This window comes from Mirounga angustirostris, unplaced genomic scaffold, assembly GCF_029215605.1.
Source record: "Mirounga angustirostris isolate CCGP_5_RB_7025 unplaced genomic scaffold, mMirAng1.0.hap1 SCAF_8, whole genome shotgun sequence".
Classification (NCBI taxonomy): domain Eukaryota; kingdom Metazoa; phylum Chordata; class Mammalia; order Carnivora; family Phocidae; genus Mirounga; species Mirounga angustirostris.
Genome location: NW_026991716.1, coordinates 32187826 through 32210578, shown reverse-complemented (window position 1 = coordinate 32210578; position 22753 = coordinate 32187826). Strand labels below are relative to the sequence as shown.

Here is a 22753-nt window from a genome sequence, read left to right as displayed (position 1 = left end):
GGTAGCCTGTATTTTCTCTTTCTATACTTACCTATTTTAACAGGATGTGATTTATATGGATTCAACATTCTTACTGTTTGAGACAAGTAGGAAGTTTTAAATCTTAGAATTGGGAATTTTTTGAATATTATATTTTTGTTGCTGTTTTTTGTATATTTCAACAAAAGAGGTAACTAATGACTATTTCACTGCCACATTAAATGAGAATTCTATTTATTACAATGTTCTTTTCAGGAATTTTAGCTGCATTATATGTCTGTGATTGTGATCAATAATAGTCTCATTAAAATTAGCCTCTGGATTTTCAGGATTGATTTTGGTTTGTATCTGTTAGGGTCATATGTTCATCTCTGAACTATTGTGGCAGCCAAGGGGATAGAAAGCAATGGCTTGGCAAAGATTGGGGATTATTGCTTCCACTCCAGGAGGTGAGCAGTGGCTCCCCAATGGAAAGTCCCAGAATGCTGTTTCTAGCAGAAGCGGGGGGGGGAGTGAGGGGGGGTGAGGGAGGAATGGACTTGGGGCTGACAAAACAAGGAGTCTCAAGAAGGCCAGACCACAAAGGGGCTGGGATGGAAGGATAAGAAGTTGAACTTCATGTTGTAGCTTCTCTGTTGTTGCAATAGACAGTTTTTCAAGAACAAGAACTTACTATTCTTCTTCTCATATATGTTACTATTATATTATAGAACTTCTTATGTAGTACATGTTCATTGTACAAAAATTTAGTGAACATGTATAAATTAGTGGAGAAAATTAATATTTCCTATTTTTTCCCTCCTCAGATGTTCTTAATTTCCTTTGAACTTCATTTAGCATATAGGTTACTTCTTATTTATTTGAAAGTGTGCTTGTTGAACTGTTCTCTCTACAAATTGTGCTTCTGATAACTTTTAAAATTAATTATGACGAGAATAAGAGTCCATTTTTTAAAGCCTTTGTTTTTGTTTGATATAATTAACCTATTAATTTGTATCTATTTTATGGTGAACCGTGGGCGTAATGAGAACAGATACCTGGAAGTCAGAGTGGCTTTTACTGGGGAAATGGGGAAAAATAGAGACCAAAAGTCCTTTATTAGCTCTTGGAGAGCCTGGTGTAGGTTTTTCTTGTTCACCATTATGTCCGTATCGTCAGGCACAGTGCTTGCTACATTAAGTGTTATAAATGATTGTTGAATGAATGGATGAGTTTTTCATTAAGCATTTTGAGTAGCTCCTATTACCTGCACTGTGATCAAGATCAGTTATATACATCCAAAATTAAGAGTCTTTGCTATGCACAGCCTTTTCTTTCTTTTTAAAATTTCTTTATTATTAAAGTATAATTGACATGCAATGTTTTTAGTTTCAGGTGTACTATGTATATTTTTTAAAATTTTATGTATTTGAGAGAGAGAGCACCCGTGTGTGCGCAGGAGAGCATGTGTGGAGGAAGGGGCAGAGGGAATCTCAAGCAGAATCTCAAGCAGGCTTGGCACTGAGTGCATGACCTGAGCTGAAGTCATGAGTTGACCACCTAACTGACTGAGCTGCCCAGGTGCCCCTCAGGTGTACAGTGTATTGATTCAACAATTCATTGCATTACTCAGTGCTCTCCATGATAAGTGTAGTCATCATCTGTCACCATACAAGTTATTGCAGTATTATTGACTATATTCTCTATGCTGTATTTTTCATCTTCATGACTTATTTATTTTATAACTTGAATTTTGTACCTCTTCATCCCTTTAATCTATTTCACCCATCCCCCCCACCTCCCCTCTGGCAACCACCAGTTGTTCTCTGTATTTAAGAGTCTGGTTTTTGGGGGCACCTGGGTGACACAGTCGGTTAAGCATCCAACTCTTGATTTCAACTCAGGTTATGATCTCAGGGTCCTGAGATTGAGCCCCGTGGTCAGGCTCCATGCTTGGCATGGAGTCTGCTTAAGATTCTCTTCCCCCGGGCACCTGGGTGGCTCAGTTGGTTGGGCGACTGCCTTCGGCTCAGGTCATGATCCTGGAGTCCCGGGATGGAGTCCCGGGATGGAGTCCCGCATCGGGCTCCCTGCTTGGCGGGGAGTCTGCTTCTCCCTCTGACCCTCCCCCCTCTCATGTGCTTGCTCTCTCTCATTCTCTCTCTCTCAAATAAATAAATAAAATCTTTAAAAAAAAAAAAAAAAGATTCTCTTCCCCCTCTGCCCCTCCCCACCACCCAAGCTCACATGCTTGTGCTCTCTCTCTCTCAAATTGATAAATAATTTTTTATAAAAAGTCTAGTCTGTTGTTTGTTTGTTTTTTTCTTTTTTGGCGGGGGGGCAAGGGTCAGAGGGAGAGGGAAAGAAAGAATCTTAGGCAGGCTCCATGCCCAGTATGAAGCCAGATGTGGGGCTCAATCTCATGACCCTGAGATCATGACCTGAGCCAAAATCAAGAATCAAAGGGATAACAGACTGAGCCACCCAGGCACCCCTTTTTCTTTCTTTCTTTTTTTTTTTTTTAAGATTTTATTTATTCATGAGAGACAGACAGAGATCGAGGCAGAGGCAGAGGAGAAGCAGGGTTCCTGCTGAGCAGGGAGACCGATGCTGGACTTGATCCCAGGAGCCTGGAATCATGACCTGAGCTGAAGGCAGACGCTTAACCGACTGAGCCACCCAGGTGCCCCTTTCTTTCTCTTTTTAAGTGAAAATTTAATATAATTTTTTTTTTAAAAAAAGAGATGATTCAAAAAGATACATGCACCTGTGTGTTCACTGAAGGATTATTTACAATAGCCAAAATATGGAAGCAACCTAAATGTCCATCGATAGATGAAGGGATAAAGAAGGCATGATACACATGAATATTACTCAGCCATAAAAAAGGATGAAATCTTGCCATTTGCAACAACGGGGATGGACCTAGAGGGTATTATGTGACGTTAGAGAAAGACGCATACCTTTGATTTCACTTAGGTAGAATCTGTAAACAAAACAGAAACAGACTCATAAATACAGAGAACAAACTGGTAGTTACCAGAAGGGAGAGAGGGTAGGAGGATGGATGAAATAGTTGAAGGGGATTAAGAGGTACGAACTTATAAATCAGGGGATGTAAAGTACAGCATAGGAAATATAGTCAGTAAAATTGTAGTAACTTTCTATGGTGACAGGTGGTAACTACTCATTATGGTGAGCATTTCATAATGTATGAAATAACAAATCACTGTATTGTACACTGAAACTAATATTGTATGTACAACCATACTTCAATTAAAAAAAGAATATATATGTATATATATATATACAAACCCCAAAAAGTGAAAATCCCTTATTTCTTCCCCTGAATCCCATTTCAGAATTAGCTATTAGTGGTTTCTTACTATTTCTTTTTAGATATTTTCTTGCATTTACAAATACATGCATTTCCTTTACACAAATAGAATAATAATGTACATTCTGTTTTGTGACTTTTTTTCTTCCTTCAGATCATTCTTAAACATCTTTCCATATCAATTCATATACAGCTGCTTCTTTATTTTAGTTGCTGCATAATATTCCATTGTGGGGATGTATAATAATAGTCCAGTAAGGGGGGGATGCCTGAGTGGCTCAGTCCATTGAGCATCCAACTCTTGATCTCAGTTCAGGTCTTGATCTTGAGGTCGTGGGTTTGGGCTCCATGCCGAGCATGGAGCCTACTTGAAAAAAAAAAAAAACCCAGTAAGGAAGTTTTAATTGTGTCCTATTTTTTTTTTAATTTTTTATTTTGTGTGTGTGTGTGTGTGTCCTATTTTTTTTACACTATTACAATTATGTTGTGTTTAATATCCTGCATATAATTTTTCTTCTGTGAGAGTATCTACAGGTAATTTCCTGGAAGTATTGCTGGGCTAAAGGATATTTTGCACTTAAACTTTTTATAGATATTGGCAAATTCACCTTTAAAATATTTTACTACTTTGAACTGTTACTAGGAATATGGTGTTATTTTCTGATAACTGTACACACTTTCATTTTGCTGATTAAAAGAGTTCAACTTTTGGGACAGTGAATCCTTCCCATAGTAATTTGAGATGTTTAGAAGATGATAGATTAATATATTCCCATTGTCTTCTGTAATTAGTTGAAGTCAAGTGGAAGATGGTGATCTGTATTGTCTAGAGACCTGTAGTGTGCATTGCACTGAATCAGATAAGTGAGATCAAGATGTTGGTTTTCTCGGGTTTTGTCTTAGAATGTTTAAGATAAACATTTATTAGTGATGTTCGAAGGGGTAGAAGGCCCTGAGTGCTGGTTTGAGAAGTTTGGATTTGTTGTGCTGGGGAGCTATTTAGAAGTCCTCGAATTGGGAATGTACTGTGTGATAGAGGCTTTACTGGCCTTATGTATAGAATGAATGGAAGTGAGTGAATAGGCTGGAAGTAGGAGTAAGTAGGTCAGCGGGAGAACTGTGGTAATTCAGGAAGGCAATGAAGAAAACCCTGAATATGGTGATAGATATGAATTTGGAAAGTAAGGTAGTAGGAAACACAGTGAACAGTTAGCAGGTCCTGTTGATAAAATGGAGAAAAAATACGTTAAAGTTGTAAACCTAGGAGAATAGCCAGATAATACAGATTAATGAAGTAAATAGAGAATGGGCCAATTTTGAAAAAGTTAATTTTCTTTAAAAAGGTGGGGATATAAAAGGGGGTACCGAAGTATTTATGGTTAGGCAATTAGAGATCAAAAACTGCAGAAGGGAAGAAAGAGGAATTATAACTAGATTTGGTTATAATAGAGGTAGTGGCTGGAATTAAGAGTGGTAAGTTCTGGTATGAAGTAGCTGATGGGAAAAGGTGTTGATTGAGAACTACATTTGGGAAGGGGTACTCTCAATAATTGGAGATGGGTTGGAAGAATCAGGGAAAGAAGAAATTAGTAATCTGAGGAGTAGGGAAAGAATCAGGATATGTATCTGCATACGATACAATATTTACTTGATGTTTTCCAGGTAGATACTGTGTTCTTCCTTTGGTAGCGATACTCAGAAAATTGTAATAATCATCTTAAAGATGGAGTTGATTTTATTCCTAAAGTTAATATTCTACTTGAAAAAGGGTCTTGGAAAAGTAGTTTTGGTGTCATATGCTATGTTCTTTTTAGTTTCATAAAATGTTCTCATCTTGTTTTAGTATCTCTGGGTCCTAAACAAGAAAAAAGTACAGCTTATTGCTGGATAAAGTCCAGATACCTTGTGCAGTTTAATTGATTATTTAAAAAAATGTTTCCTGGCTTTTGAAACGTGGCTAATAACCAATGGTAAGAATCCATATCTTTTTAGGACATAGTGTGAATTCAGGGTTTTTACTGTCATAGTACTTGTCAGAATGGAGCCAATTCATGGGAAATGATATAGTATCAAAGTCAGGACCTCTGACACATGTGAAATGGTTAGAGTTGCAAGCTCAGGAGTCATTCTACTTGGTTCCTCTGTTCACTAGCAATATTGTGCCTCTTAATTTCACCATCTGGAAATGGCAATAACAGTTCCTATAGCACAGGGTTATTGAGAGAGGCTCCATCATGGAACTTACATTCTAGTAAGGAGAGACAAGCAATAGACAAGTAAATGTATGTGCCAGGTGGTAAGTGGAGGGGAAAAAATGGTAGGGCTGATTGCTGTCGTTTCTTGTTCTTTTATATTGGGTAATAGGGAAGGCCTCTCTGATAAGAAAGAATTTGAACAGAGACCTGAAGGAAGTGAGGGAGCAAACTTTGTGTCTCGGGTGGGGATGGGGTGAGAGTTCCAAGCAGAGGGGACAGCAAGTGCAAAAGCCCTGAGAAGGCTGGTGTGGCAGAAACAGAGATAGCCACTGACCAGCATGTAGGGTGTTAAGTATAAGAAGGACTTTGGATTTTATTCTGTGTGAGCTGGGAAGCTGTTGGAGGGTTGCCAGAGTAAATTTTTTTGAGCTAGTCTGATTGTCACTTCTTTCCTTAAGAATGCTTCTCTTCTCTATTTCCTTTGGAATAAAGTTCAAATGCTTTATTCTGGCACACAAAGTCCTTCACAGTCAGCTTCTGCCTATTTATTTAGCATCATCTGCATCCTTTCCACATGTCCCCTCCACTTTAGCCAAATTGGATTACATGTGGTTCCTTGGCTGGGTCATGATGATTTACGTCTTTGTGTCTTTCTGCATGCTCTTTGCCCTGTGAGAAACCCTCCCTCTCAGCTCACGGAGTCATTGGCTGTGTTTTAGAGGGTCCTTTTTGTGCTCCTAGAGCACCCTGTGCCTTGCTCTCTTCCCCTTCTCCCCCCTAGCAACTTTCTACTCAAGCCACAGTCCTGGAATATGCTGTGTGCTGTGTTCTTTTACCAGCCTTGATTTTACTCTTGCCACACCCTTGCCAGTTGAAATTAATGTCCGTCCTTCAAGAACCAGCTGGAACACTGCCCTCTTTTCCCTGCTTTATAAACTGCCATCTTTTCCCTACCCTTATAGATACTTTGTAGCTTTCTCATACTTAATCACAGTTATCTTGAATTGAAATGTTTCTTTGCTTTGCCTCACACAAAATCCTTGGCCTTACTCATTTTAGGTTCCATTGTGGCTCCCAGTGTAGGGTCTTGGGCAGATATCACATTTGGTAGGTACTCAAGGTATACAGGATTCATAGGACAACTAGAAAACTGTTGGGTTTCAAGATGCTCAGGACCACAAGCAAAGTTGAGACATCGGTTAAATTAAAAAAAATTTACTGTAACATAATGTTGATGATGGCATGGCTACCCTTGGTTCTCTCCTATATTTACTCTTGGCACCAAAAATTAGTGTACCTCCTTTAAAATGTAGGTTGGCAAAATGTATTCAAACACATAAATGTTAATGGGTTTTGACCCAGTGACACCACTTCCAGAAATCATCTTAAGAAAATAATACAGTGCTTGCTTCAGCAGCACATGTACTAGAATTGGAACAATACAGAGAAGGTTAGCATGGCCCCTGTGCAAGGATGACGTGCAAATTAGTGAAGTGTCCCATATTTCTTGTAAGTAATATCTCAATTAAAAAAGAAAAACCTAAAAAAGAGAAAATAATACAAACCAGAATGACAATTATAACTACTAATGTTGAAAGTTTACTGTGTGACAGACACCATGCAAAGCCCTTACTTAATTTAATCCTCAGAATTCCAAGAGGTGTGACTACTGTTACTTCATATGATAGATGGGGAGATTGCACAAAGTAGTTGAGCGACTTGCCCAAGCAGCACTCATGTAGCTGCTATGTTGTCAAGCCAACATTCTCACTGAAGCAGAGTGTTTAAGAATCCATACGCCTGGGTGGCTCAATTTCCGCTCAGGTCATGATCTCAGAGTCGTGGCATCCAGCCCTGTGTCGGGCTCCACGCTCAGTGGGGAGTCTGCTTGAGATTCTCTCCCTGTCCCTCTGCCCCTCCTGCTAGTGTGTGCGCGTGTGCTCTCTCTCTAAAATAAATAAATCTTTAAAGAATCGTACTCTTTTTTTTTTAAGATTGTATCTTTAAGTAATCTCTACACCCAACATGGGGCTTGACCCCACAACCCTGAGATCAAGAGTTGCACACACTACCAGCTGAGCCCACAAGGCACCCCAAGAATCCATACTCTTAATTATATGATAAAAGTCTAGGCACAAAAATGTTCACAGCAGTGTTATGTAGAATAGATACATTGGAAGCAATGTATATTAGGAATTAATGTCCATCTATTCAATAGAGTACTTTTTCTAATAGCTTTATTGACATAAAATTCACATAGCATGGTATTCACCTCTTTAAGGTGTGTAACTCAGTGGTTTCCGCTATATTTACAGAATTGTGCAGTTATTGCCATTATCCCACTTAAGAGCATTTTATCACCCCCAAAAGAAATCACACACCCATTAGCAGTCACTCCTACTTCTACCATTACCCTAGGTAACCACCAGTCTACTTTCTGTCTCTATGGGTTTACGGACATTTCATATAAATGGAATCATACAATATATGGTATTTTGTGTCCCAGTCTGATTTAGCATAATACTTTCAAGGTTCATTCATGTAGCATGTTATCAGTACTTCATTGCTTTTCATTGCTGAATAATAATGAGTTGTATGGATATACTACATTTTGTTTACCCATTCAATGGTTAATGGACATTTGGATTGTTTCTACTCTTTGGCTATTATGAATAATGCTGTTATGAACATTAATGCACAAGTTTTTGTATGGACATATGTTTTCATTTTTCTTGGAATTGATCAAATGATAACTTTAACTTTTAGAGGAACTGCCACACTATTTTCCAAAGCAGCTGCACCATTTTACACTCCTACTGGCAGTGTGTGAGGGTTCTACTTTTTCCACATCTTTGTCAATACTGGTTATGATCTCTCCTTTTCCTAATAGCCATCCTGGTGGGTGTGGAGTGGTATCTCATTGTGGCTTTGATCTGCATTTCTCTACTGACTAGTGATGTGTTCAGCATCTTTTCATGTGATTATTTGCTATTTGTATATCTTCTTTGGAGTAATGTCTATTTGAATACTTTGCCCATTTTTTAAAAGATTTATTTATTTAAAAGATTTATTTTAGAGGGAGAGAGAGTGAGAGGGAGGGAAGTGGAGGGGCAGAGGGAGAGAGAGAATCTCAAGCAGACTCCCCACTGAGCATGGAACCCACAACCCTGAGATCATGACCTGAGCTGAAATCAAGAGTTGGACGCTTAACCGACTGAGCGACCCTTAAGGGCATCCCTTAAGATTTTATTTTTTAAGTAATCTCTGTGCCTAGTGTGGGGCTTGAACTCACAACTCTGAGATCAAGAGTCGCACTCTCCACTGACTGAGCCCCTGCCCATTTTTTAATTGGGTTATTTGTTTTCTTTATTACTGAGTTGTAGATTTTTTTTTTTTTTAAAGATTTTGTTTATTTGACAGAGAGAGACAGCGAGAGAGGGAACACAAGCAGGGGGAGTGGGAGAGGGAGAAGCAGGCTTCTCATGGAGCATGGAGCACGGGGCCCAGTGCGGGGCTCAATCCCAGGACTCTGGGATCATGACCTGAGCCGAAGGCAGACGCTTAACAACTGAGCCACCCAGGCGCCCCGAGTTGTAGATTTTTTATTGAAGTATTGTTGACATACTATATTAGTTTCAGGTGTACAGTATAGTGATTTGACAGTTAAACTACATTATGAAATGCTCACCGTGACAGGTGTAGTTATCTATCACCATATAAAGTTACAGTATTATCAACTATATTCCCTATGCTATACTTTTCATCCCTGTGACTAATTTGTAACTGGAAGTTTGCCCCTCTTAATCTCTTTCACTTATTTTGCCTCTCTCCAGCCCCCTCCCCACTTGTAGCCATCAGGTTTCTTTTATCTATATTTATGAATTAGTTTCCATTTGTTTTTTGGATTCTATATATGTGAAAACGTGGTATTTGTCTTTGTCTGACTTACTTAGCATAATACCCTCTAGGTCCATACATGTTGGTGCGAATGTATGATTTCACTCTTTTTATGGCTGAGTAATATTCCATTGTGTATATACACTACATTTTCTTTAGTCATTCATCTATTGATAGGTTGCTTCCATATCTTGCCTATTGTAAGTAATGCTGTAATAAACATACGGGTGCTTGTATGTTTTTGAATTAGTGTTTTCGTTTTCTTTGAACAAATACCCAGAAATGGAATTACTAGGTCATATGGTATTTCTGACTTCCAATTTTTTGAAGAACTGTTTTGAAGATACTTTTTGAAGATACTGTTTTCTGTAGTGGCTGCACCAATTTACATTCCCAACAACTAATGCAAGGAGGTTCCCTTTTCTCCACATCATCGCCAATACTTATTTTTTGTCTTTTTGGTAATAGCCATTCTAACAGGTGTTAGGTGATATCTCATTGTGGTTTTGATTTGACTTTCCCTGATAAGTGATGTTGAGCATCTTTTCATGTACCTGTTGGCCACTTATATATCATCTTTGGAAAAATATCTATTCAGGTTCTCTGTCCAGTTTGGTTTTTTGGTGTTGGGTTATAGGAGTTCTTTATATATTTTGCATATTGACCTCTTATTGGATTTATTATCTGCAAACATCTTCTCCCATTCAGCAGGTTGCCTTTTTATTTTGTTGGTGGTTTCCTTCACCATGAAAAAGCTTTTTAGTTTGATGTCCCAGTTGTTTGCTTTTGCCTTTGTTTTCCTTTCCTGGGGAGACCTATACAAAAAAATACTGCTAAGGCTGCTGTCCAAGAGTTTACTGCCTATGTTTTCTTTTAGAAGTTTTATGGTTTCAGGTCTTATGTTTAGGTCTTTGATACATTTTGAGTTTATTTTTGTGTGTTGTGTAAAAAAGTGGTCCAGTTTCATTCTTTTGCATGTAGCTATCCAGTTTTCTCAACACCATTTATTGAAGACACTATCTTTTTCCCACTGTATATTTTTGCCTTTTTTGTCATAGATTAATTTTACCATATAACCTTGGGTGTATTTCTGGGCTTTCTATCCTGTTCCATTGATCTGTGTGTCTCTTTTTGTGCCAGTACCATACTGTTTTGATTATTGTAGATTTGTAGTACAGTTTGAAATCTGGGACTGTGATACCTCCAGATTTGTTCCTTGCTCAAGATTGCTTTGGCTATTTGGGATCTCTTGTGGTTCCATACACATTTTAGGATTATTCTAGTTTTGTGGGAGATGCTATTGGTATTTTGATAGGGATTGTATTGAATCTGTGGATTGCTTTGGGTAGTATGGACATTTTATTTATTTTTAAAGATTTTATTTATTTATTTGACAGAGTGAGAGAGTGCAAGCAGGGGGAGCAGCAGAAGGAGAGGGAGAAGCAGGCTCCCCACTAAGCAGGGAGCCCGACGTGGGGCTCGATCCCAGCACCCCAGGATCATGACCTGAGCTGAAGGCAGCCACTTAACCGACTGAGTCACCCAGGCACCCAATTTTATTTATTTTTTTCAGATTTTATTTATTTATTTGAGAGAGAGAGATACTGAGAGCAAGGGGGGAAGGGAGAAGGACAAGCAGATTCTGCACTGAGCACAGAGCCTGATGCAGGGCTTGATCTCAAGACCCTGAGATCATGACCTGAGCCAGAATCAAGAGTGGACACTTAATCAACTTAACCACCCAACTGCCCCTGGATATTTTAACAATATCAATTCTTCCTATCTGTGAGCATGGTATATCTTTTATTTATTTGTGCCATCTTTAATTTCCTTCATCATTGTTCTATAGTTTTCAGAGTACTGATCTCCCACCTCCTTGGTTAAATTTATTCCTAGGTATATTGCTATTTTTGATGTATTTGTTTTCTTAATTTCTTTTTCTGATAGTTATTAGTATATAGAAACAACAGATTTCCATATGTTGATTTTTGTATCTTGTAATTTTACTGAATTCATTTATTCTAATAGTTTTTTTGGTGGCGTGTTTAGGGTTTTCTTTTTTCTTCTTCTTTTTTTTTTTTTTAAGATTTTATTTGTCAGAGAGAGAGAGAGTAAAGCAGAGGGAGCAGCAGGCAGAGGGAGAAGCAGGCTCCCTGCCGAGCAAGGAGCCCAGTGTGGGACTCGATCCCAGAACCCCAAGACCATGACCCAAGCCGAAGGCAGACACTCAACCAGCTGAGCTACCAGGCGTCCCATAGGGTTTTCTATATATAGTATCATGTCATCTGCAAATAGTGACAATTTAACTTCTTTCTTACCAAATTGGATGCTTTTTATTTCTTTTTTGTGTCTAATTACTGTGGCTAGGACTTCCAGTACTATGGTGAATAAAACTGGTGAGAGTGGGCATCCCTGTCTTGTTCCTGACCTTAGAGGAAATTGAGTATGATGTTAGCTGTGGGTTTGTATGACCTTTATTATGTTGAGGTATATTTCTTCTGTACCCGTGTTGTTGAGAGTTTCTATCATGAATGGTTGTGTTGAATTTTGTCAAATACTTCTGTATCTATTGAGACGATCTTAATTTTTATTCTTCATTTTGTTAACATGGTATACCACGATGATTGATTTGCAGATATTGAACCATTCTGCTTTGCTAGATTAAATCCCACTTGATAGTGGTGAAAGATCCTTTTAATGTGTTTTCAAGTTTGGTTTGCTAATATTATGTTGAAGATTTTTACATTTATGTTTATCAGGGATGTTAGTCTGTAAGTTTTTCAGTGGTGGGGTAGTGTCTTTGTCTGATTTGGCATCAGGGTAATGCTGGCCTTGTAGAATGAATCTGAAAGCATTCCTTCCTCTTCTGTTTTTTTGGAATAGTTTGAGGATAGATACTATAACCTATATGGTTTGGTAGAGTTCACTTGTGAGGCCATCTGGTCCTGGACTTCTGTTTGTAGGGAGTTTTTTGATTATTGATTGAATTTTGTTCCTAATAATTGGTCTGTTCAGATTTTCTGTTTCTTCTTGACTCAGCCTTGGAAGACTGTATATTTCTAGGAATTTATCCATTTCTTCTAGGTTGTTCAATTTGTTGGCCTATAATTTTTCATTGTAGTGTCTTAAAATCCTTTGTATTTTTTGTGGTCTCATTTGTAACTTCTCTTTCATTTCTGATTTTATTTATTTTGGTTCTCTCATTTTTTTCTTCAAGAATCTGACTAAAGGTTTGTCAATTATGTTTATCTTTTCAGTGAACCAGCTTAGTTTCTTTGGTCCTTTCTGGTTTTTTAGTCTATATTTCATTTATTTCCACTCTGATCTTTATTGTTTTCTTCCTTCTAATAACTTTGGTCTTTGTTCTTTTTTTTGCTCATTTTGGTGTAAGGTTAGACTGTATATTTGAGATTTTTCTTGTTTCTTGAGGTAGGCCTATATCACTAATAAACTTCCCTCTAAGAACTGCTTTTGCTGCATCCCAAAAATTTTGAACCATTGTTTCCATTTTCATTTGTCTCTAGGTATTTTTTATTTTTCCTCCTTGATTTCATTTGATCCACTGGTTGGTTGTAGTATGTTTTTTAGTCTCCACATGTTTGTGTTTTTTTCCAGTTTTCTTCTTGTAATTGATTTCTAGTTTCATACTGTTGTGGTTGGAAAAGATGCTTATATGATTTCACTCTTCTTAAATTTATTGAGACTTGTTTTGTGGCCTAACATGTGATCTATCCTGGAAATGTTCCATGTGTACTTGAAAAGAATGTGTATTCTGCTGCTTTTGGATGGAATGTTTTGTATATATCTGTTAAGTCCATCTGGTCTAATGTGTTGTTCAAAGTCACTGTTTACTTATTGATTTTTTTTGTCTGGATGATCTATCTATTGATATAGTGGGGTGTTAAAATCTCCTACTGTTATTGTATTCCTGTCAGTTTCTGTCTTTGTTTCTGTTAATATTTGTTTCACATATTTAGGTGCTCCTATGTGTGGTGCATAGATATTTACAATTTTTATATCCTCTTGTTGGATTGACCCCTTTATCATTATGTAATGCCCTTCTTTGTCTCTTGTTACAGTCTTTGTTTCAAAGTCTATTTTGTTTGACACAAATATTGCTATCCGAGCTTTGTTTTCCCCACTTCCATTTGCATGGAATATGTTTTATATCACTTTGAGTCTCTGTTTTTCTTAGGTCTGAAGTGAGTCTCTTTTAGGAAGCATATAAATGGATCTTGTTTATCCATTCTCTCACCCTGTTTCTTTTGATTGGAGCATTTAGTCCATTTACATTTAAAGTTACTGATGGGTATGTACTTATTGCCATTTTTGTCCATTGTTTTTGGTTGTTTTTATAGTTCTCTGTTCGTTTCTTCTTTTGGTCTCTTCCTTTGTGATTTGATGACTTTCTTGGGTGTTAGGTTTGGATTTCTTTCTTTTTATTTTTTGTGTATATATTCCAGGTTTTTGGTTTGTGGTTACCATGAGGTATATATATAGCAATCTGTGTATATGGCAGTGTTATTAAGTTGATGGTCACTTAAGTTTGAACACATTCTCAAAGCACTACATTTTTACTTCCTCCTCCAAGTTTTATGTATGTAATGCTTTACATCTTTTTATAATTTTGCTAATTTTATCTTTTAACCTTCATACTATTTTTATAAGTGACAGATCTACCTTTTTTTTATGGACTTTAAAATATTTTTATTTAAATCCAGTTACTTAACATACACCATATTATTAGTTTCAGAGGTAGAGTTCAGTGATTGATTCATCGGTTGCATATAACACCCAGTGCTCGTTACATCACATGCCCTCCTTAATGCCCATCACCCAGTTATCCCATCCCCCATCCAGATCTACTACTACCTTTTAATGTATGTTTGCTTTTACCAGTGAAATTTTTTCCTTTCATAATTTTATTTATGGCCTTTTCTTTTCCAATTAAAGAATTCCCGTTAACATTTCTTGTAAGGTTGATTTAGTAATGATGAACACCTTTAACTTTTGTTGTCTAGGAAACTATTTCTCCTTCAGTTCTGAATGATAACCTTGCCAGCTAGAGTATTTTTGTTTTTAGGCTTTTTTTCCTTTCAGCATTTTGAATATATCATGTCCCACCCCCTTCTGGCCTGCAAATTTTGTGCTGGGAAATCAGCTGACAGCCTTACGGAGTTTCCCTTGTATGTAACTGTTTGCTTTTCTCTTGCTGCTTTTAAGATTTTCTTTAACTTTTGCCATTTTAATTATTATGTATCTTGGTATGGATCTCTTTGGGTTCATCTTGTTTGGGGCGCTCTTTCATTCCTGGACTTGGATGTCTGTTTCTTTTCCCAGGTTAGGAAAGTTCTTAGCTATTATGTGTTTGAGTAAGTTTTCTACCCCTTTCTCATTGTCTTCTCCTCCTTGGACCCCTATAATGTGAATGCTGATATGCTTGACATTTTCACAGAATTCCCATTAGTAACCCTCATTTTTTTAAAAATTCTTTTTTCATTTTCACTGTTAAGCTTTATTGTTTTCCACTTTTCTGTCTTCCAGATCTCTGATCCATTCTTCTGCATCTTTTCTTTCTTTCTTTCTTTCTTTCTTTCTTTCTTTCTTTCTTTCTTTCTTTCTTTCTTTCTTTCTTTCAAGATTTTATTTATTTGACAGAGAGCAAGATCACAAGCAGACAGACAGGCAGGCAGAGAGAGAGGGAGGAGCAGGCTCCCCACTAAGCACAGAGCCTGATGCGGGGCTCGATCCCAGGACGCCAGGATCATGACCCGAGCCAAAGGCAGATGCTTAACCAACTGAGCCACCCAGGTGCCCCTCTTCCGCATCTTTTAATCTGTTGATTCCCTCTAGTGTATTTTTTCATTTCAGTTACTGTATTCTTCAGCTCTGACTGGTTCTTTTTTATATTTTCTATTCTATTATTGAAGTTCTGACTTACTTCATTCAATCTTTTCTCAAGCCTGGTGAGTCTCTTTATGACTATTACTTTGAGCTCTTTAATTTTGGTTTTGTCTGTTCTCTCATTTTGAACATGTTCCTCTGTCCCTTCATTTTGTCTGAATCTGTATTTCTATGTATTAGGTAGGTCAGCTACATCTCCTGGTCTGAAAGTAGTGGTCTTATGTAGAAGACAGCATGTGGTATCCAGTAGTGTGGTCCCCCCAGGTCACCATAACCAGGTGTTCCAAGGGTGTCCCTGTGTTGGCTGCATGTACTCTCCTGTAGGCATGTTGGTGTTGCAGATTTTTTTCTCCATCAGTGCCCTCGGTTCTTGGTCACACCACTTCGAAGAATGAAGAGGTAGACCAGACAGAGTGGTGGGCAGCAAAGCAAGGTTTATTGAGTAATTTATTGAGGGATAGCAAAGTCATAGTACAAAGGTCCCAAGGAGGGAGGGGACCTGAAAGGGTTGCCACCAGAGTTTTTAGGTCTAGAGGTTTTATGGGCTTGTTGGTGAGCTCTTTCAATCTGATTACCCCTCCCTGCCCCTGTCATCCAATCAGATTTTTTTCACCTATCATAATGGGAAAGGGTGGAGGGCTCCTTCCAGGGCAGTGTAAAATCCTTTTAAGGGTGGTTTCCTCTTAGGGCGGGGCCCTTGTCCCTCCCTGCCTGCCTGCCTTCCAATTATCACTTCATCACAGGGCTGACCCTCAGCGTGGCTGTCAGCAATGACAGGCTGCACCCTCTGGTGGGGGGCACTGGTGGGCAGGGTTTGCCCCCTTGCATGGCTGCTGAGTGGCCCAGCTGTAGCTTTTGGGGACATGCTAGTGGGTGGGGCCAGCCATCAGCCCTGTTATCTGCAATGACTGGCTTCTACCTCTGGGTACACTGGGGGCAGGGCTTGCCCCTCCTTTATTCCGATGGCTAGCTGAGAGACCCCACTCTGGCTAGTATGGGCATGCTGGTGGGGGGGCTGGTTCCCTCGCTCTTCAGGGCAAGAGTCTGGAGGTGTGCTTGGAGAGGTACCTCCCAGTTAGAGCTGCCTGCCAGGTATGACAGAGCAGTACTTGCCCCAGGGGAATGTTGGTCGCTACTGAGACTGCCCTCCAGGTATGATGGGGTGGGAGCCACCAGGGAGGGGCGCCTACCAGGTGGGGCAGGTCCACAGGGGAATGCTGGGCCTGGGCTAGCATGCTTGCAGGGTAGGTAGAGAGTGCCAGAACAGGCTCCCACAAGTGCCTGGCCAGCTAAGTTGAAGGAGGGCAAGAAAAGTGGCACCCTCTAGCATTTCCATTTTCCAAGAAAGTTCCTGCAGATTCCTGTCCCCTCCAATACACATTCCAAAATTAGTCAGTAAATCTCCTTCACTTAAAACCCAGGTGCTAGGCACTTTCCCGACCCCACTTCAGTGCTGGGTCTTGGACTGGGTGATAGTAGTGCCCTGGCCCTTTAAGTGGAGTCTCCGTTTCCTATAGCCTTGTGGCTCTCCCAGAAATAAGCCCCCTTGATTTTCAGAACCTGTTGTTATGAGGTCTCGTCTTTCTGGTGCAGGTCCCAGGGCCAGGTGTCCCCATTCTGGGGCTTGATCTCTTGGCTCCTCCATGCCTGTGATACCTATCCCTCTTGCTGTGGTTTGCAACCTTGGGGGTTTGGTTCACCAACTGTGTCTCTGCCCTTTCTCCTTTTCTCTCTCTCTCTCTCCCCCTTTTTTATTTAAAGATTATTTATTTATTTGAGAGAGAGCACGTGCCCTGAGTTGGGGAAGGGGCAAAGGGAGAGGGACAAATAGACTCCCCACTGAGCAGGGAGCTGATGCAGGGCTCAATCCCAGGACCCTGGGATCATGACCTGAGCCAAAGGCAGATGCTTAACTGACTGAGCCACCCAGGTGTCTCTCCCTCCTCCCCATCTTGTGGTCTTCTTATGTCTTTAGCTGTGGAAGATCTGTTCTGCCAGTCGCTTTCAGAGTGAGTTTTATCACAAGTAGTTGTTGCCTCTGTATGTCCTTGATAGGAGGTGAGCTCAGGATCCTCCTTTCTTTCCCGTCTCTCCTAGACTCCAAGTTGTTAATATATTCTAGATAACAGTTCCATTACCAGATATGTGATTTGCAAAATTTTCATCCCATTTCTTTGTGATTTCTTTTCACTTTCTTCATGGTGGTTCTTGGAAGCACAGATGTTTTTTATTTTCATGAGGTCTCATTTACCAGTTTTTTTGTTGTTGCTTGTACTTTGTTTCACATAAGAAACCATTACCTAATCAAAGGTCAGTGAAGATTTACAATCCCTATGCTTTCTTCTAGGAGGTAGTTTTAGCTCTTACGTTGCAATCATTGATCCATTTGAGTTACTTTTTATATACGGTGTGCGGTAGGGTATCAAACTTTGTAATCTTTTGCTTGTGGAAATCCAGTTGTCCCAGCACCATTTGTTGAAAAGACTATTATTTCCCCCATTGAATTATCATGGCAGCCATTTTGAATATCAGTTAAACATAAATGTAAAAGTTTATTTCTCAGCTCTCAGTTCTGTTCCACTGATCTGTGTCTGTCCTCAGCCTAGTACCACACAGTTTTGATTATTGTAGCTTTGTAGTAAGTTTTGGAACCATGAAGTGTGAGTCCTCTCAACTTTTTTCTTTTCAGGGTTGTTTTGGCTAATTTACTCAGTTTTGCTGTGAACCTACAACTGCTCTAAAAAATAATGTCCATTAAAAAAAAAAACTACCCCTACATTGTAATATTGGGATTGTGGTAAATTCTTTTTGAATTTCTTTATTCCCCAAACACTCTGTAATATATAATTGTGTTAAATTTTACAATTTTAACAAAGTTTTGGCTAATAGAATAAGTTTTTAACTCAAGAGGCAAATTTAGCTCTGTAGATAAAAATTCAAGTTACCTAGCTTTCCAGGAAGTGTGTGTGAAGGTGAGAGTGTAAGATTATGGGTAGAAATGAGCCTGTCTCAAATTTAGTATTCCAGCTTCTTGATCCTCCTTTATCTCTCCAGTTAGCTTCCTTCAGTTTATTCTCTGCCTTTTTACTTTCCATTAAAAGCCCTCCCTTACACTCCAGCTTAGGACTTTACTCAGAACCTTTAGATGAAATTTTGGGAATCTGGCTGGTTTGTATAATTGCCATTGATAACTGGAATGAATGGCAGCTGAGTAGCATGAGGGCAAGGAGCCAGATAATGCAATCTGAGCCACAGAAGCCACTTTGATGAAACATAAGAGGGGGAGAAAGGAAGCCATCCAAGCAGCACTCTTTAATAGCCTTCTCTGCCCCTCTTGTGTTCTTTCAGTTTTTTTGCATCTGTATATGTTGTTTTTTTATGATACTGTATGCTTTTTAAGGGCGGATATCTGCAAGTGGTGCTAGGGCTAGTTAGAAGTTTAAATAGATACACAGAGAATTAAGCCATGTGGCTTGGTTACAGACTGCTGTTCATATGTTGTAAGTGCTGCTACAGTGTGTGTGTGTGTGTGTGTGTGTGTGTGTGTGTGTTCTAAATAGTTTGGGGGTTTTCTTTCCAGTTTAAGCAATATTAAAATCTCAGTATATTGAGATACTTTATAGATTTTGCATATAATAGGTGTCCATTTGAGGTTTGTTGTAAAACAAAAGCATGTTTTATAAACACACTAAAGATTAATGTCAATCACAAACCAAATTTTGTGGCATTATGACTTTGAAGTATTAAGGTGATTTTTACTGTATAGTTTTCAGTTGAATTAATCAAAAGAAGGGGAAAAACAGTTCTTAATTTCAGTTTTTAAAAATTGTGGTATATCAATGGCCTTCAGAAATGTAAAGTCACACTTTTTTCATTCTTGTAAGGTTTAAAACAATCGTTTCTTATATAGATTAAAGGAAAAAAGACTGCAATTATCCAGATTTCCAGAAATAAACACAAAACTCTAGTTTTGACTCCATTTTTGCAAAAAGTACCTGCCATTTTTAGAGGTAGATTATCATTTGTGGGCTTTGACTTTTTTAATGTCATGGAAAACCTCTACCCTTCAAATTTCAGACTCAAAATTTGTTCTAAACAGTGTTTATCAAATACCTTTTCTCCCACTTGAAACTCCATTCATAATACTTGTGTTTTTTTTTACTATGTCTCCTTTTTCTGACTTGTGTACTCATGGACTTGTGCTTCTGGCCAAGATGAATTAAGAGAGATTGATTTACTCTCTTGGCTGTAATCACATAACAAACAAAAAGCCCAGAAAAAATATATGAAGTTTCAAACACTGAACAAGAAGCAGCACAAGACAGTGATCACCAAGAAACCAGAAACAGATGAGTCCTACAATTATCCTAGCTTACTATATGGAGAGAGTTTCCAGGCTGCAGTGTAAGGAGGGGGCAGCTCAGCTGTCGCCTTGAGTTAAAGAGACCGAGCTGGAGTCAGAGGAGGCCAGGGTGGCTGCAGTTAGGGAAGGAGAGAGCTGCACAAAGAGAGAACTCCACAGGTCTGCAAAGTCCCTCTTAAATCTTCAGATGAGTGCTGATTAGCACATGTATTTTATGGAAGCTACCCAAAGCCAGGAAAGAACCACCCAAAAGGATTATAGGGAACAATCTCTGATTCTTTCTCAGTTTGTGTTCCCAACAGCCAAAGAGGAAAATATAAGTCAGGATATTGGGTAGAATACTCCGAAAGGTATTGCCTCAGCGGTGGGGCAAATGCCTTAAACTAAAGACTGCTCTGGTCCCTTCTGACAAAGCTTAAAAACAGACCTCAGAAGGATCAAGCTATTTCCAAGTAGTTTAACTGCATCCCAGAACAAAGCTTAATATTTATAATTATGCAAAAATATTTAGTACTCATCAAGGTAAAATTCACATTTGGCTTCCAATAAAAAATATTAGACTTGGAATGAAGCAGAAAAATACAGCCCCTGAGGAGGAAAATTAGTAAGTCAAAACAGAGACACAGATGATAGAATTAGTGGACAAAGACATTAAAACACTTATTATGACTCTATTCTATATGTTCACGGTATTACTGGAAAGATTGAGAACATGTCAACTACAGGTATGTAATATATTTTATTTATTTATTTATTTTTAAAGATTTTATTTATTTGACAGAGAGAGACACAGAGAGAGAGGGAACACAAGCAGGGGGAGTGGGAGAGGGAGAAGCAGGCTTCCCGTGGAGCCGGGAGCCCGATGTGGGGCTCGATCCCAGGACCCTGGGACCATGACCTGAGCCGAAGGCAGGCGCTTAACAACTGAGCCACCCAGGCGCCCCTGTAATATATTTTAAAGACCCAAATTGAACATCTAAATATGAAAACTACAATGTGTGAGATGGAAAATATACTTCATGAGATTTACAGCAAATTAGTGCAGGAGAAAAGATTAGTAAACTTGGAGCCGAACCAGTATGAATCATCAAAAATAAAGGAAATAAAGACTGGGAAAAAAATCAGTGAGCTATGAGACAACTTCAGGTGGTTGAATGTACATGTAATTGTAGTCTTGAGAGGAGAGGGTGCAGAAAAAATTTTTGAAGAAACAATGGCCAAATTTTTCCAGATTTCAAAAAAACTGAAAGTTCAGAGATCCAAGAAAAAGAGGAAAAGGGGACAAACACAGATGTGACAAATAGAAAACAAATAGCAAAATGTTAAGTTTACACCAATCTATATTAATAATCACATGAACTATAAATGACCTAAACAACGCAGTTAAAAGGCAGAACTTAGTAGATGGGGTAAAAAAGCAAGACTCAACTGTATGCTGCCTACAAGAAACCTACTGTTCATATTAAGATCCCAAATAGGCTAAAAGTAAAAGGTTTGCAAAGGATATTCCATACTAATACTAATCAAGAAAGTTGGAATAACTATATTAATTTCAGACGAACTAGATTTTAGAGCAAAAAATATTACCAGGAATAAAGAAGATCATTTCATAATGATAAAGGGTCAGTTCAAAAAGTGGAATTAATAGTCCTAAATATTTATACACCTAAAAAGCTTCAAAATATATGAATCATAAACTGACAGAACTGAAAGGAGAAACAAATCCACATTACAGTTGGGGATTTCAATACCTTACCTCTCAACTGGTAGAACAAGACAGAATATCAGTAATGATTTAGAAGATTTAAACACTGTCACCCAATTGACCTAATTGACATTTATCTGACATCTACCCAGTACAACAGAATACACATTTTGTTCAATTGCACAGAGAACATTTACTAGTATAGACCACATTTTGGTCCCTAAAATAGTGTCAATAAATTTAAAATTACTTATATCATAAAAAGTAAGTCATCTGACCAAAAGAATTAAATTTAAAATTGATAACAGAAAACTATCTGGAAAACCCCTAAATATTTATAAACTAATACATCTTTAAGAAATTTATGGGTCAAAGGAAAAAAAATCAAAGTTGAATTTAGAAAGTATTTTGTACTGAGTGGAAATGAAAACAGTGTATCAAAATTTGTGGGAAGTAGTTAATGAAAGTGCTCAGAGGAAAATTCTTAACATTATATGCCTGTGTTAGAGAAAAAGTAAGGTTGCAAATCAGTGTGTTGAGCCTCCACCTTAAGAAACTAGAAAAAGAAGAGAAAATTAAACCCAAAGTAAGCAGAAGAAATGAGTTAATGATAAAAGCCAAAACCAATGAAACAGTAGAAAGTCAATGAAATCAAAAGCTGGCTTTTTGAGAAGACCAGTAAAATTGATAAGCCTCCAGCCTAATGGATCAGGAAAGAGAAGACACAAGTCACCAAAATGAGGAACAAAAGAGTTGGCAAAGCTGCAGATCCTATAGGTATTAAAAGGATAAATAAGACAGTGATATTAATTACTTTATGCCAGGATATTAGATGAAATGGGCAGATTCCTTAAAAGACAAAATACCAACACTTAACTCAAGAAGAAACAACCTGAATAATCCTTTATGTATTAAGGACTTTATATTCCCCCAAATAAAATTCTGGACTCAGGTGACTTCCCTGATAAAATCTGCCAAATATTTTAAGAAGTCATAATACCAGTTTTACACAAATTCCTACATAAAATTGATGAGAATACTGCTTAACTTACTCTGTGATACTGGTATTATCTTGATATTAAAACCAGACAGTGGTGCCTAGCTAACTCAGTTGGTAGAGCATATGACTCTTGATCTCAGAGTTGTAAGTGCAAGCCCCACGTTGGGTGTAGAGATTACTTAAAAAATAAAATAATTAATAAATCCATCCATTCAAATATATTGCAAGAAAAAAATTATGGACCAATATTCCTTATGAGCACAGTCATAAAATTCTTAACAAAATTTTAGCAAATTGACCCCAACAACATGTAAGATGGATAAAGTACAATGACCAAATGGGATTTGTCCCAGGAATGCAAACAGTAATCCCTCATTATTTGTGGTTTCACTTC

At 38.2% G+C, this 22753-nt stretch overlaps 1 protein-coding gene and 1 non-coding gene across 10 annotated transcripts in view; both read left to right on the top strand.

The window, feature by feature from the left end:
* Nucleotides 1–22753, top strand: part of FKBP5 (FKBP prolyl isomerase 5) — a 117312-nt gene that overhangs the window by 15773 nt on the left and 78786 nt on the right. The gene's annotated exons all lie outside the window — the stretch shown is intronic.
* On the top strand, nt 6892–6998 carry LOC123838009 (U6 spliceosomal RNA). The gene has a single exon (XR_006789353.1). It is a non-coding gene; the product is annotated as a U6 spliceosomal RNA (small nuclear RNA).